This window comes from Cetorhinus maximus, unplaced genomic scaffold (genome assembly GCF_964194155.1).
Source record: "Cetorhinus maximus unplaced genomic scaffold, sCetMax3.hap1.1 HAP1_SCAFFOLD_3221, whole genome shotgun sequence".
Lineage (NCBI taxonomy): Eukaryota > Metazoa > Chordata > Chondrichthyes > Lamniformes > Cetorhinidae > Cetorhinus > Cetorhinus maximus.
The window spans coordinates 1-15,000 of NW_027599142.1; positions in this window are offsets into that span (position 1 = coordinate 1).

Genomic DNA, 15,000 nt, shown 5'->3' on the forward strand with positions numbered 1-15,000 from the left:
CCCTCGCTCTCACTCTATTCCGTCTCCGCTCGTTTCTCTCACTCGCTGCACCACGGCGGACCTACCCGCCCCACTGCCCCCGTGCGAGGTCGCTACTCGCCGGCCAGGCTTTGGGGTATGGGGGGTACGGCGCGGTCGCAGTCTTGTGTCTGGCTCCAGCGGGTGCGGGGTAGTTTGGGGGCGAGATGTGAGGGGGGGAGGCAAGGCGGTGAACCCACGGTGCTCCTCGCGTGAGGACAAGGGCTCACCTCCTCTCCGGACCACGCCGCGTCCTTCCTCGGAATGGCACTTTGCCCCGTGCGAGGCATCCCCTTCTGCTTCCTGGCCAGTTGCAGTTCGGGGGTCCTCGGCGGACGCACGGTGCCCATTCCGTCTAAGGGCAGGAGTGGTACCTGGAGTCGTCACCCTGGCCAGGTGTTCGGCTGCAGGTACACGTCCGTCTCTCTTCTCCTCCCTCCCTCCCAAGTGCCACTGGTTAATGATTTATCACGGCACTTGGGGGGGAAAAAACGACAAAGTGTCTGGTTAATGATTTGCCTTCTGAGTCGACGTGGTTAATGAGTTGGCCCTCTCCACAGGCGTGATCGGTTAATCAGTTCACCCTTCATCTGCCGCTGCCGGTGGTTAATCATTTGTCCGCCGGGGTAGCGAATAAAGACATCGGTTAACCATTTCTCGGTCGACAGAGTACTCGGTTAATGAGTTGCCGTCATGCGGCCTGGTTCATGATTTCCCCTGTCGTCTGGGCCTAATTGGTTAATGAGATCCCCTTACCTCAGGCGGGATCGGTTAATGATTTCCCCTGTCCCCAGGTGGGACTGGTTAATGATTTCCCCTTTCGCCAGGCGGGATTGGTTAATGATTTCACCCCTCACTTTTCCGCGCGGCTTGGCTCTAGTCAGTGGGGCCGGGCTTAATATACGCCTAAGGGGAGCAATCTGAAGGGCGAGGCCGACCTGGAGTAGCTCTTGGAAGGGGTGGGAGGTTGGATTTGAGTCGGTGCTGGCGGAAGGGCTGGATTTCAAGGGCTTGGCCGGCTGGCCGGTGGTTGTCGGAAGCGGTGAGCATGAAGGGATTGTCGGCTTGTAAGGCACGGGCTTAGCGAGGGCGTGGTAGGCCTCGGGAGGGAGCGGGGTGGACGAGGCCGCGGTGGCCGCACCGGGGGTCGCCATTGCCGGCTGCGCAGAGTGGATTGGGGTCGGTGTTGAGTGAGGGGCATTTTCCTTCTGGAAGGTATGGGCCCGGAGGAGGCTTGTGGTTGGTGCGGCTGTAAGAGTGTGCCGGCGGGTGAAGGGTTGCGAAGGCGGCGCATTTGTAGCCTGCATGGTGAGTGTTAGTGTTGGGGTCGGGGTTGGGGGTCGGTGACGGGGAGAAGGTGAGGGAATAGGGTTAGTGTTGGGGTCGGGGACGGGCAAAGGGTTAGGGTAAGGTTTAAGGGTAGGGTTAGGGTTAGGGTTAGGGTTAGAGTTAGGGCGAGTGTTAGGGTTAGGGTGAGGGTTAGGGTTACGTTTAAGTGCAGGGTTTAGAGCGTGTGTTAGGGCCAGGGTTAGGGTTCGGCGAAGGGTAAGGTAGGCAAAGTGCAGAAGGTGAAATGGTTAACCAGTTAGCAAGCAGGGCAGCCGGCCGGTAATTGGAGCCGCCCGCCCGGTGATAAGGGTGCAGTTAGGTGCCGACAGGCCCAGCAGCTCCAGGGGCTAAGTACATGTGGGTAAATGGTTAACCAGTTAACAGGCAGGGCAGCCGTACGGGCAGTAGAGCCGCCCGCCCCGTAATACGGGTGCAGTTCGCGGCAGACCAGCCCCGCAGCTCAAAAGTCTAAGTGGAGAACGGGGAACCGGTTGACCGGTGAGCCGAAGCATGCCAGCAGGCAGGGAAGGTGCAAAAAGGGCCGATAAGACCGAACCGGCACGAGTAACAGGCTGCCGGGGGCGGGTTCCCAGCAAACCAGGTGAGGGGGCGTGGCCGGAGGCCGCGCAGGAGAGCCGCCCGCCCGTGAGTACGGTTAGAGGCAGCAGCGGGCTTCCCCAGCAGGGCAGAAGCCGAAGTGCAGGGAGCGAAATGGTTAACCAGCGAGCAGGCAGCATTCCGGCAGGGCTGGAGGGCGAAAAACGGCGTAAAATAACGGACCGGCAGGAGGAAATGGCTGCCGGGGGGCGGACCCAGAGCCCCCACGTGAGGGGGCGGTTCGGGTGGCAGAGCCGCGCATGCGCGGTTGGAAAACGCGTCACGTCGGAGCAGGGTGAAATCATTAACCAGTCGGCCGCTTCGGCGTCGGCTGGCCGGGCCGAGGAGGGTCGGACCGGGGAAAGGTTCCCGGTTTCGTGTCCGTCGGGTGGTCCCGAGTGCGGCAGGAAAAAATCCGGAATCCTGGGAGCCTTTTTTAAAAAAGAACCGGTCCGGGATGGGGTCGGATTTGGAAGCGTTTGCGGGGCCTAGGTGCCTCTTCGTCGGCATGACTACCGGACGGTCACCCGCCGATCGGCATTTGCGAATTGTCGGCAGGGGAGGTTGGCGGGGTACCTGCAGAATAGTAGGAGGTGGCAAATCGAGAATCGGTCGACCTCGCCAAACGCCTTCTCGAGCCTCCAGGTCTGCAGGGACCGACCCAGGCTGCCGCCAAACCGACCGAGAGGCCCTGCCGGCGGCCATTATTGGCCATTTTCGGCATTTTTCGCCTCTTTCGGCCGGGATGGAAAAGCGGCGGCCTGAAGCCCGGGCCTGCCCGGGGAGGCCTCCTAATCGCCCGGGGGACCGGATTTGCCCCGGTGAGAGCCCCCGAAACGTCCCGAAGCCGGCCGGGAAGGCGGCCAAGGGCGAAGCACCTCGGCTTGCATTCGCTGGCCGTGCAAAGTGGCCTCCGGGCCCGCGAGACAATGCAGGGTGCCCTCGGTGTGCCCCTGAGAAATGGTTAACCAAACGAAGGACAGTGCGCCTCGGATTGCATTGGCAGGCCGTGCAAAGGGGCCACCGGGCCCGCGAGACGTTACAGATTGCCCTCGGTGTGCCCCTGAGAAATGGTTAACCAATTGGACTTAGTCTCTGGCAGAGAGGCAAAGTGTTTTCAAGAGAAATGGTTAACCAATTGGACTTAATCTCTGAACGGCAGGCAAATTGTGGCCTTGAGAAATGATTAACCAATTGGACTTAGTCTCTGGCGGAGAGGCAAAGTGTTTTCTCGAGAAATAATTAACCAATGAGGCCAATGGACCTCGGGTTGCATTGGCAGGCCGGGCAATGTGGCTCTTGGGCCCGCGAGAGCAAAATCCGTGCACAGACGGAAGTCCATGAGGTCAGATCCGAGGCCTTTACCCGGCACCCGGTGGGGGTATTCCCGCAGAGAGTAGCGAATCTGCCCGGCGACGGGTCAAGTTGCAATTTCTGGCATGCCACTCCTGGAGCTGGTTCATGAGTTCCCCTCGGAAGTCCCGATGAGGAAAGGGCAAAATGGCGTTTTGCGGGCTTTTAGGGCCTCCTGGACGGTAGGACTACCGCCCGACCTTACGGTTGGAATTGTTGGCAGGGGAGGTTGGCGGGGTACCTGCAGAATAGTAGGAGGTGGCAAATCGAGAATCGGTCGACATCGCCAAAAACCTTCTCGAGCCTCCAGGTCTGCAGGGACCGACCCAGGCTGCCGCCAAACCGACCGACAGGCCCTGCCGGCGGCCATTTTTGGCCATTTTCGGCATTTTTCGCCTCTTTCGGCCGGGATGGAAAAGCGGCGGCCTGAAGCCCGGGCCTGCCCGGGGAGGCCTCCTAATCGCCCGGGGGACCGGATTTGCCCCGGTGAGAGCCCCCGAAACGTCCCGAAGCCGGCCGGGAAGGCGGCCAAGGGCGAAGCACCTCGGATTGCATTCGCTGGCCGTGCAAAGTGGCCTCCGGGCCCGCGAGACAATGCAGGGTGCCCTCGGTGTGCCCCTGAGAAATGGTTAACCAAACGAAGGACAGTGCGCCTCGGATTGCATTGGCAGGCCGTGCAAAGGGGCCCCCGGGCCCGCGAGACGTTACAGGTTGCCCTCGGTGTGCCCCTGAGAAATGGTTAACCAATTGGACTTAGTCTCTGGCAGAGAGGCAAAGTGTTTTCAAGAGAAATGGTTAACCAATTGGACTTAGTCTCTGGCAGAGAGGCAAAGTGTTTTCCAGAGAAATGGTTAACCAATTGGACTTAGTCTCTGGCGGAGAGACAAAGTGTTTTCAAGAGAAATGGATAACCAATTGGACTTAGTCTCTGGCAGAGAGGCAAAGTGTTTTCACGAGAAATGGTTAACCAATTGGACTTAGTCTCTGGCAGAGAGGCAAAGTGTTTTCAAGAGAAATGGTTAACCAATTGGACTTAGTCTCTGGCGGAGAGACAAAGTGTTATCAAGAGAAATGGTTAACCAATTGGACTTAGTCTCTGGCAGAGAGGCAAAGTGTTTTCAAGAGAAATGGTTAACCAATTGGACTTGGTCTCTGGCAGAGAGGCAAAGTGTTTTCAAGAGAAATGGTTAACCAATTGGACTTAGTCTCTGGCGGAGAGACAAAGTGTTTTGAAGAGAAATGGTTAACCAATTGGACTTAATCTCTGAACGGCAGGCAAATTGTGGCCTTGAGAAATGATTAACCAATTGGACTTAGTCTCTGGCGGAGAGGCAAAGTGTTTTCTCGAGAAATAATTAACCAATGAGGCCAATGGACCTCGGGTTGCATTGGCAGGCCGGGCAATGTGGCTCTTGGGCCCGCGAGAGCAAAATCCGTGCACAGACGGAAGTCCATGAGGTCAGATCCGAGGCCTTTACCCGGCACCCGGTGGGGGTATTCCCGCAGAGAGTAGCGAATCTGCCCGGCGACGGGTCAAGTTGCAATTTCTGGCATGCCACTCCTGGAGCTGGTTCATGAGTTCCCCTCGGAAGTCCCGATGAGGAAAGGGCAAAATGGCGTTTTGCGGGCTTTTAGGGCCTCCTGGACGGTAGGACTACCGCCCGACCTTACGGTTGGAATTGTTGGCAGGGGAGGTTGGCGGGGTACCTGCAGAATAGTAGGAGGTGGCAAATCGAGAATCGGTCGACATCGCCAAAAACCTTCTCGAGCCTCCAGGTCTGCAGGGACCGACCCAGGCTGCCGCCAAACCGACCGACAGGCCCTGCCGGCGGCCATTTTTGGCCATTTTCGGCATTTTTCGCCTCTTTCGGCCGGGATGGAAAAGCGGCGGCCTGAAGCCCGGGCCTGCCCGGGGAGGCCTCCTAATCGCCCGGGGGACCGGATTTGCCCCGGTGAGAGCCCCCGAAACGTCCCGAAGCCGGCCGGGAAGGCGGCCAAGGGCGAAGCACCTCGGATTGCATTGGCAGGCCGTGCAAAGTGGCCTCCGGGCCCGCGAGACAATGCAGGGTGCCCTCGGTGTGCCCCTGAGAAATGGTTAACCAAACGAAGGACAGTGCGCCTCGGATTGCATTGGCAGGCCGTGCAAAGGGGCCCCCGGGCCCGCGAGACGTTACAGGTTGCCCTCGGTGTGCCCCTGAGAAATGGTTAACCAATTGGACTTAGTCTCTGGCAGAGAGGCAAAGTGTTTTCAAGAGAAATGGTTAACCAATTGGACTTAGTCTCTGGCAGAGAGGCAAAGTGTTTTCCAGAGAAATGGTTAACCAATTGGACTTAGTCTCTGGCGGAGAGACAAAGTGTTTTCAAGAGAAATGGATAACCAATTGGACTTAGTCTCTGGCAGAGAGGCAAAGTGTTTTCACGAGAAATGGTTAACCAATTGGACTTAGTCTCTGGCAGAGAGGCAAAGTGTTTTCAAGAGAAATGGTTAACCAATTGGACTTAGTCTCTGGCGGAGAGACAAAGTGTTATCAAGAGAAATGGTTAACCAATTGGACTTAGTCTCTGGCAGAGAGGCAAAGTGTTTTCAAGAGAAATGGTTAACCAATTGGACTTAGTCTCTGGCAGAGAGGCAAAGTGTTTTCAAGAGAAATGGTTAACCAATTGGACTTAGTCTCTGGCAGAGAGGCAAAGTGTTTTCCAGAGAAATGGTTAACCAATTGGACTTAGTCTCTGAACGGCAGGCAAATTGTGGCCTTGAGAAATGATTAACCAATTGGACTTAGTCTCTGGCGGAGAGGCAAAGTGTTTTCTCGAGAAATAATTAACCAATGAGGCCAATGGACCTCGGGTTGCATTGGCAGGCCGGGCAATGTGGCTCTTGGGCCCGCGAGAGCAAAATCCGTGCACAGACGGAAGTCCATGAGGTCAGATCCGAGGCCTTTACCCGGCACCCGGTGGGGGTATTCCCGCAGAGAGTAGCGAATCTGCCCGGCGACGGGTCAAGTTGCAATTTCTGGCATGCCACTCCTGGAGCTGGTTCATGAGTTCCCCTCGGAAGTCCCGATGAGGAAAGGGCAAAATGGCGTTTTGCGGGCTTTTAGGGCCTCCTGGACGGTAGGACTACCGCCCGACCTTACGGTTGGAATTGTTGGCAGGGGAGGTTGGCGGGGTACCTGCAGAATAGTAGGAGGTGGCAAATCGAGAATCGGTCGACATCGCCAAAAACCTTCTCGAGCCTCCAGGTCTGCAGGGACCGACCCAGGCTGCCGCCAAACCGACCGACAGGCCCTGCCGGCGGCCATTTTTGGCCATTTTCGGCATTTTTCGCCTCTTTCGGCCGGGATGGAAAAGCGGCGGCCTGAAGCCCGGGCCTGCCCGGGGAGGCCTCCTAATCGCCCGGGGGACCGGATTTGCCCCGGTGAGAGCCCCCGAAACGTCCCGAAGCCGGCCGGGAAGGCGGCCAAGGGCGAAGCACCTCGCATTGCGTTGGCAGGCCGTGCAAAGTGGCCTCCGGGCCCGCGAGACAATGCAGGGTGCCCTCGGTGTGCCCCTGAGAAATGGTTAACCAAACGAAGGACAGTGCGGCTCGGATTGCATTGGCAGGCCGTGCAAAGGGGCCCCCGGGCCCGCGAGACGTTACAGATTGCCCTCGGTGAGCCCCTGAGAAATGGTTAACCAATTGGACTTAGTCTCTGGCAGAGAGGCAAAGTGTTTTCAAGAGAAATGGTTAACCAATTGGACTTAGTCTCTGGCGGAGAGACAAAGTGTTTTCAAGAGAAATGGTTAACCAATTGGACTTAGTCTCTGGCAGAGAGGCAAAGTGTTTTCAAGAGAAATGATTAACCAATTGGACTTAGTCTCTGGCGGAGAGACAAAGTGTTTTCACGAGAAATGGTTAACCAATTGGACTTAGTCTCTGGCAGAGAGGCAGAGAGGCAAAGTGTTTTCACGAGAAATGGTTAACCAATTGGACTTAGTCTCTGGCAGAGAGGCAAAGTGTTTTCAAGAGAAATGGTTAACCAATTGGACTTAGTCTCTGGCAGAGAGGCAAAGTGTTTTCCAGAGAAATGGTTAACCAATTGGACTTTGTCGCTGGCGGAGAGACAAAGTGTTTTCACGAGAAATGGTTAACCAATTGGACTTAGTCTCTGGCAGAGAGGCAAAGTGTTTTCACGAGAAATGGTTAACCAATTGGACTTAGTCTCTGGCAGAGAGGCAAAGTGTTTTCAAGAGAAATGGTTAACCAATTGGACTTGGTCTCTGAACGGCAGGCAAATTGTGGCCTTGAGAAATGATTAACCAATTGGACTAAGTCTCTGGCGGAGAGACAAAGTGTTTTCACGAGAAATGGTTAACCAATTGGACTTAGTCTCTGGCAGAGAGGCAAAGTGTTTTCAAGAGAAATGGTTAACCAATTGGACTTAGTCTCTGGCGGAGAGACAAAGTGTTTTCAAGAGAAATGGTTAACCAATTGGACTTAGTCTCTGGCAGAGAGGCAGAGAGGCAAAGTGTTTTCAAGAGAAATGGTTAACCAATTGGACTTGGTCTCTGAACGGCAGGCAAATTGTGGCCTTGAGAAATGATTAACCAATTGGACTTAGTCTCTGGCGCAGAGACAAAGTGTTTTCACGAGAAATGGTTAACCAATTGGACTTAGTCTCTGGCAGAGAGACAAAGTGTTTTCAAGAGAAATGGTTAACCAATTGGACTTAATCTCTGAACGGCAGGCAAATTGTGGCCTTGAGAAATGATTAACCAATTGGACTTAGTCTCTGGCGGAGAGGCAAAGTGTTTTCTCGAGAAATAATTAACCAATGAGGCCAATGGACCTCGGGTTGCATTGGCAGGCCGGGCAATGTGGCTCTTGGGCCCGCGAGAGCAAAATCCGTGCACAGACGGAAGTCCATGAGGTCAGATCCGAGGCCTTTACCCGGCACCCGGTGGGGGTATTCCCGCAGAGAGTAGCGAATCTGCCCGGCGACGGGTCAAGTTGCAATTTCTGGCATGCCACTCCTGGAGCTGGTTCATGAGTTCCCCTCGGAAGTCCCGATGAGGAAAGGGCAAAATGGCGTTTTGCGGGCTTTTAGGGCCTCCTGGACGGTAGGACTACCGCCCGACCTTACGGTTGGAATTGTTGGCAGGGGAGGTTGGCGGGGTACCTGCAGAATAGTAGGAGGTGGCAAATCGAGAATCGGTCGACATCGCCAAAAACCTTCTCGAGCCTCCAGGTCTGCAGGGACCGACCCAGGCTGCCGCCAAACCGACCGACAGGCCCTGCCGGCGGCCATTTTTGGCCATTTTCGGCATTTTTCGCCTCTTTCGGCCGGGATGGAAAAGCGGCGGCCTGAAGCCCGGGCCTGCCCGGGGAGGCCTCCTAATCGCCCGGGGGACCGGATTTGCCCCGGTGAGAGCCCCCGAAACGTCCCGAAGCCGGCCGGGAAGGCGGCCAAGGGCGAAGCACCTCGGATTGCATTCGCTGGCCGTGCAAAGTGGCCTCCGGGCCCGCGAGACAATGCAGGGTGCCCTCGGTGTGCCCCTGAGAAATGGTTAACCAAACGAAGGACAGTGCGCCTCGGATTGCATTGGCAGGCCGTGCAAAGGGGCCCCCGGGCCCGCGAGACGTTACAGGTTGCCCTCGGTGTGCCCCTGAGAAATGGTTAACCAATTGGACTTAGTCTCTGGCAGAGAGGCAAAGTGTTTTCAAGAGAAATGGTTAACCAATTGGACTTAGTCTCTGGCAGAGAGGCAAAGTGTTTTCCAGAGAAATGGTTAACCAATTGGACTTAGTCTCTGGCGGAGAGACAAAGTGTTTTCAAGAGAAATGGATAACCAATTGGACTTAGTCTCTGGCAGAGAGGCAAAGTGTTTTCACGAGAAATGGTTAACCAATTGGACTTAGTCTCTGGCAGAGAGGCAAAGTGTTTTCAAGAGAAATGGTTAACCAATTGGACTTAGTCTCTGGCGGAGAGACAAAGTGTTATCAAGAGAAATGGTTAACCAATTGGACTTAGTCTCTGGCAGAGAGGCAAAGTGTTTTCAAGAGAAATGGTTAACCAATTGGACTTGGTCTCTGGCAGAGAGGCAAAGTGTTTTCAAGAGAAATGGTTAACCAATTGGACTTAGTCTCTGGCGGAGAGACAAAGTGTTTTGAAGAGAAATGGTTAACCAATTGGACTTAATCTCTGAACGGCAGGCAAATTGTGGCCTTGAGAAATGATTAACCAATTGGACTTAGTCTCTGGCGGAGAGGCAAAGTGTTTTCTCGAGAAATAATTAACCAATGAGGCCAATGGACCTCGGGTTGCATTGGCAGGCCGGGCAATGTGGCTCTTGGGCCCGCGAGAGCAAAATCCGTGCACAGACGGAAGTCCATGAGGTCAGATCCGAGGCCTTTACCCGGCACCCGGTGGGGGTATTCCCGCAGAGAGTAGCGAATCTGCCCGGCGACGGGTCAAGTTGCAATTTCTGGCATGCCACTCCTGGAGCTGGTTCATGAGTTCCCCTCGGAAGTCCCGATGAGGAAAGGGCAAAATGGCGTTTTGCGGGCTTTTAGGGCCTCCTGGACGGTAGGACTACCGCCCGACCTTACGGTTGGAATTGTTGGCAGGGGAGGTTGGCGGGGTACCTGCAGAATAGTAGGAGGTGGCAAATCGAGAATCGGTCGACATCGCCAAAAACCTTCTCGAGCCTCCAGGTCTGCAGGGACCGACCCAGGCTGCCGCCAAACCGACCGACAGGCCCTGCCGGCGGCCATTTTTGGCCATTTTCGGCATTTTTCGCCTCTTTCGGCCGGGATGGAAAAGCGGCGGCCTGAAGCCCGGGCCTGCCCGGGGAGGCCTCCTAATCGCCCGGGGGACCGGATTTGCCCCGGTGAGAGCCCCCGAAACGTCCCGAAGCCGGCCGGGAAGGCGGCCAAGGGCGAAGCACCTCGGATTGCATTGGCAGGCCGTGCAAAGTGGCCTCCGGGCCCGCGAGACAATGCAGGGTGCCCTCGGTGTGCCCCTGAGAAATGGTTAACCAAACGAAGGACAGTGCGCCTCGGATTGCATTGGCAGGCCGTGCAAAGGGGCCCCCGGGCCCGCGAGACGTTACAGGTTGCCCTCGGTGTGCCCCTGAGAAATGGTTAACCAATTGGACTTAGTCTCTGGCAGAGAGGCAAAGTGTTTTCAAGAGAAATGGTTAACCAATTGGACTTAGTCTCTGGCAGAGAGGCAAAGTGTTTTCCAGAGAAATGGTTAACCAATTGGACTTAGTCTCTGGCGGAGAGACAAAGTGTTTTCAAGAGAAATGGATAACCAATTGGACTTAGTCTCTGGCAGAGAGGCAAAGTGTTTTCACGAGAAATGGTTAACCAATTGGACTTAGTCTCTGGCAGAGAGGCAAAGTGTTTTCAAGAGAAATGGTTAACCAATTGGACTTAGTCTCTGGCGGAGAGACAAAGTGTTATCAAGAGAAATGGTTAACCAATTGGACTTAGTCTCTGGCAGAGAGGCAAAGTGTTTTCAAGAGAAATGGTTAACCAATTGGACTTAGTCTCTGGCAGAGAGGCAAAGTGTTTTCAAGAGAAATGGTTAACCAATTGGACTTAGTCTCTGGCAGAGAGGCAAAGTGTTTTCCAGAGAAATGGTTAACCAATTGGACTTAGTCTCTGAACGGCAGGCAAATTGTGGCCTTGAGAAATGATTAACCAATTGGACTTAGTCTCTGGCGGAGAGGCAAAGTGTTTTCTCGAGAAATAATTAACCAATGAGGCCAATGGACCTCGGGTTGCATTGGCAGGCCGGGCAATGTGGCTCTTGGGCCCGCGAGAGCAAAATCCGTGCACAGACGGAAGTCCATGAGGTCAGATCCGAGGCCTTTACCCGGCACCCGGTGGGGGTATTCCCGCAGAGAGTAGCGAATCTGCCCGGCGACGGGTCAAGTTGCAATTTCTGGCATGCCACTCCTGGAGCTGGTTCATGAGTTCCCCTCGGAAGTCCCGATGAGGAAAGGGCAAAATGGCGTTTTGCGGGCTTTTAGGGCCTCCTGGACGGTAGGACTACCGCCCGACCTTACGGTTGGAATTGTTGGCAGGGGAGGTTGGCGGGGTACCTGCAGAATAGTAGGAGGTGGCAAATCGAGAATCGGTCGACATCGCCAAAAACCTTCTCGAGCCTCCAGGTCTGCAGGGACCGACCCAGGCTGCCGCCAAACCGACCGACAGGCCCTGCCGGCGGCCATTTTTGGCCATTTTCGGCATTTTTCGCCTCTTTCGGCCGGGATGGAAAAGCGGCGGCCTGAAGCCCGGGCCTGCCCGGGGAGGCCTCCTAATCGCCCGGGGGACCGGATTTGCCCCGGTGAGAGCCCCCGAAACGTCCCGAAGCCGGCCGGGAAGGCGGCCAAGGGCGAAGCACCTCGCATTGCGTTGGCAGGCCGTGCAAAGTGGCCTCCGGGCCCGCGAGACAATGCAGGGTGCCCTCGGTGTGCCCCTGAGAAATGGTTAACCAAACGAAGGACAGTGCGGCTCGGATTGCATTGGCAGGCCGTGCAAAGGGGCCCCCGGGCCCGCGAGACGTTACAGATTGCCCTCGGTGAGCCCCTGAGAAATGGTTAACCAATTGGACTTAGTCTCTGGCAGAGAGGCAAAGTGTTTTCAAGAGAAATGGTTAACCAATTGGACTTAGTCTCTGGCGGAGAGACAAAGTGTTTTCAAGAGAAATGGTTAACCAATTGGACTTAGTCTCTGGCAGAGAGGCAAAGTGTTTTCAAGAGAAATGATTAACCAATTGGACTTAGTCTCTGGCGGAGAGACAAAGTGTTTTCACGAGAAATGGTTAACCAATTGGACTTAGTCTCTGGCAGAGAGGCAGAGAGGCAAAGTGTTTTCACGAGAAATGGTTAACCAATTGGACTTAGTCTCTGGCAGAGAGGCAAAGTGTTTTCAAGAGAAATGGTTAACCAATTGGACTTAGTCTCTGGCAGAGAGGCAAAGTGTTTTCCAGAGAAATGGTTAACCAATTGGACTTTGTCGCTGGCGGAGAGACAAAGTGTTTTCACGAGAAATGGTTAACCAATTGGACTTAGTCTCTGGCAGAGAGGCAAAGTGTTTTCACGAGAAATGGTTAACCAATTGGACTTAGTCTCTGGCAGAGAGGCAAAGTGTTTTCAAGAGAAATGGTTAACCAATTGGACTTGGTCTCTGAACGGCAGGCAAATTGTGGCCTTGAGAAATGATTAACCAATTGGACTAAGTCTCTGGCGGAGAGACAAAGTGTTTTCACGAGAAATGGTTAACCAATTGGACTTAGTCTCTGGCAGAGAGGCAAAGTGTTTTCAAGAGAAATGGTTAACCAATTGGACTTAGTCTCTGGCGGAGAGACAAAGTGTTTTCAAGAGAAATGGTTAACCAATTGGACTTAGTCTCTGGCAGAGAGGCAGAGAGGCAAAGTGTTTTCAAGAGAAATGGTTAACCAATTGGACTTGGTCTCTGAACGGCAGGCAAATTGTGGCCTTGAGAAATGATTAACCAATTGGACTTAGTCTCTGGCGCAGAGACAAAGTGTTTTCACGAGAAATGGTTAACCAATTGGACTTAGTCTCTGGCAGAGAGACAAAGTGTTTTCACGAGAAATGGGTAACCAATTGGACTTAGTCTCTGAACGGCAGGTAAACTGTGGCCATGAGAAATGGTTAACCAATTGGACTTCGTCTCTGGCAGAGAGGCAAAGTGTTTTCAAGAGAAATGGTTAACCAATTGGACTTAGTCTCTGGCGGAGAGGCAAAGTGTTTTCACGAGAAATGGTTAACCAATTGGACTTAGTCTCTGAACGGCAGGCAAATTGCGGCCATGAGAAATGGTTAACCAATTGGACTTAGTCTCTGGCAGAGAGTCAAAGTGTTTTCCTGAGAAATGGTTAACCAATTGGACTTAGTCTCTGGCGGAGAGGCAAAGTGTTTCCCGTTGTAATGGTTGGCCAATGCACTTCGGATTGCGTTGGTAGGCCGTGGAAAGTGGCTCTTGGGCCCGCGAGAGCAAAATCCGTGCGCAGACGGAAGTCCATGAGGTCAGATCCGAGGCCTTTACCCGGCACCCGGTGGGGGTATTCCCGCAGAGAGTAGCGGGTGTGCCCGGCGACGGGTCAAGTTGCAATTTCTGGCATACCACTCCTGGAGCTCGTTAATGAGTTCCCCTCGGAAGTCCCGATGAGAAAATGGCAAAATGGCGTTTTGCGGGCTTTGGGGCCTCTTCGTCGGTAGGACTACCGCCCGACCTTACGGTTGCAATTGTTGGCAGGGGAGGTTGGCGGGGTACCCGGAGATTTTCGGGGACACGATTTTCAGAACATTTTCAGACAACGGTCACACTTTAAAAATGCCCAGAAAAGTGCGACTTTGAGGGTGGTAAGCGTTTTCAAATAGAATACCTTTCAAAGAGCTCTCGGAAGTCCTATATGAGGATTTAAGATGAATTTGTGCGGGCTTTCCGAACTCCGTTGTCGGTCTGAAATATCGGCCAGGGTCCAGACCGGTGGTAACCCTGGTTTAATAAACTTGGCCTGTGGCGAAAAGAACAGACAAAATGACAAAGTGTCAAATATATATATATATATACATGTGTATTTATGAACAAAAAAAATCACAAAGTGTCACCTGGCGGTGTACTTGATGATGAAAAATAAAAATACAAAGTCTGTTCACAGGCACCTTTGGGGCGGGGGTGCCTGAGTCCCCTTGGGTTGCACACTATAGAGTGTTTGACATGGACAGAGTCAACACTGTGTGCGTGCCCAGAACCCTTTTGAACGCAGGCGACGCACGCCGGTCGGCATTTCCTCTCCGTGCGAGCGCCAACAGGTTGCTTCCGTTGTTTTACAAATAAGAAAATTGTATTTATGAGCAGCAAAACAAAAAATCACAAAGTTTCACCTGGCGGTGTACTTGATGATGAGAAATAAAAATACAAAGCCTGTTCACAGGCACCTAGGGGGCGGGCGGGGTGCCTGAGTCCCCTTGGGTTGCACACTGTAGTGTTTGACATGGGCAGAGTCAGCACTGTGTGCGTGCCCAGAACCGATGTGAACGCAGGCGACGCACGCCAGTCGGCATTTCCTAGCCGTGCGAGCGCCAACATGTTGCTTCCGATGTTTTACAAATAAGAAAACCGTATTTATGAGCAAAAAAAATCACAAAGTGTCACCTGGCGGTGTACTTGATGATGAAAAATAAAAATACAAAGCCTGTTCACAGGCACCTAGGGGGCGGGCGGGGTGCCTGAGTCCCCTTGGGTTGCACACTGTAGTGTTTGACATGGGCAGAGTCAGCACTGTGTGCGTGCCCAGAACCGTTTTGAACGCAGGCGACGCACGCCAGTCGGCATTTCCTAGTCGTGCGAGCGCCAACATGTTGCTTCCGTTGTTTTACAAATAAGAGAATTGTATTTATGAGCAAAAAAAATCACAAAGTGTCACCTGGCGGTGTACTTGATGATGAAAAATAAAAATACAAAGCCTGTTCACAGGCACCTAGGGGGCGGGCGGGGTGCCTGAGTCCCCTTGGGTTGCACACTGCAGTGTTTGACATGGGCAGAGTCAACACCGTGTGCGTGCCCAGAACCGTTTTGAACGCAGGCGACGCACGCCAGTCGGCATTTCCTAGCCGTGCGAGCGCCAACAGGTTGCTTCGGTTGTTGCAAAAATAAGAAAATTGCACCGCTGCGGACCACCC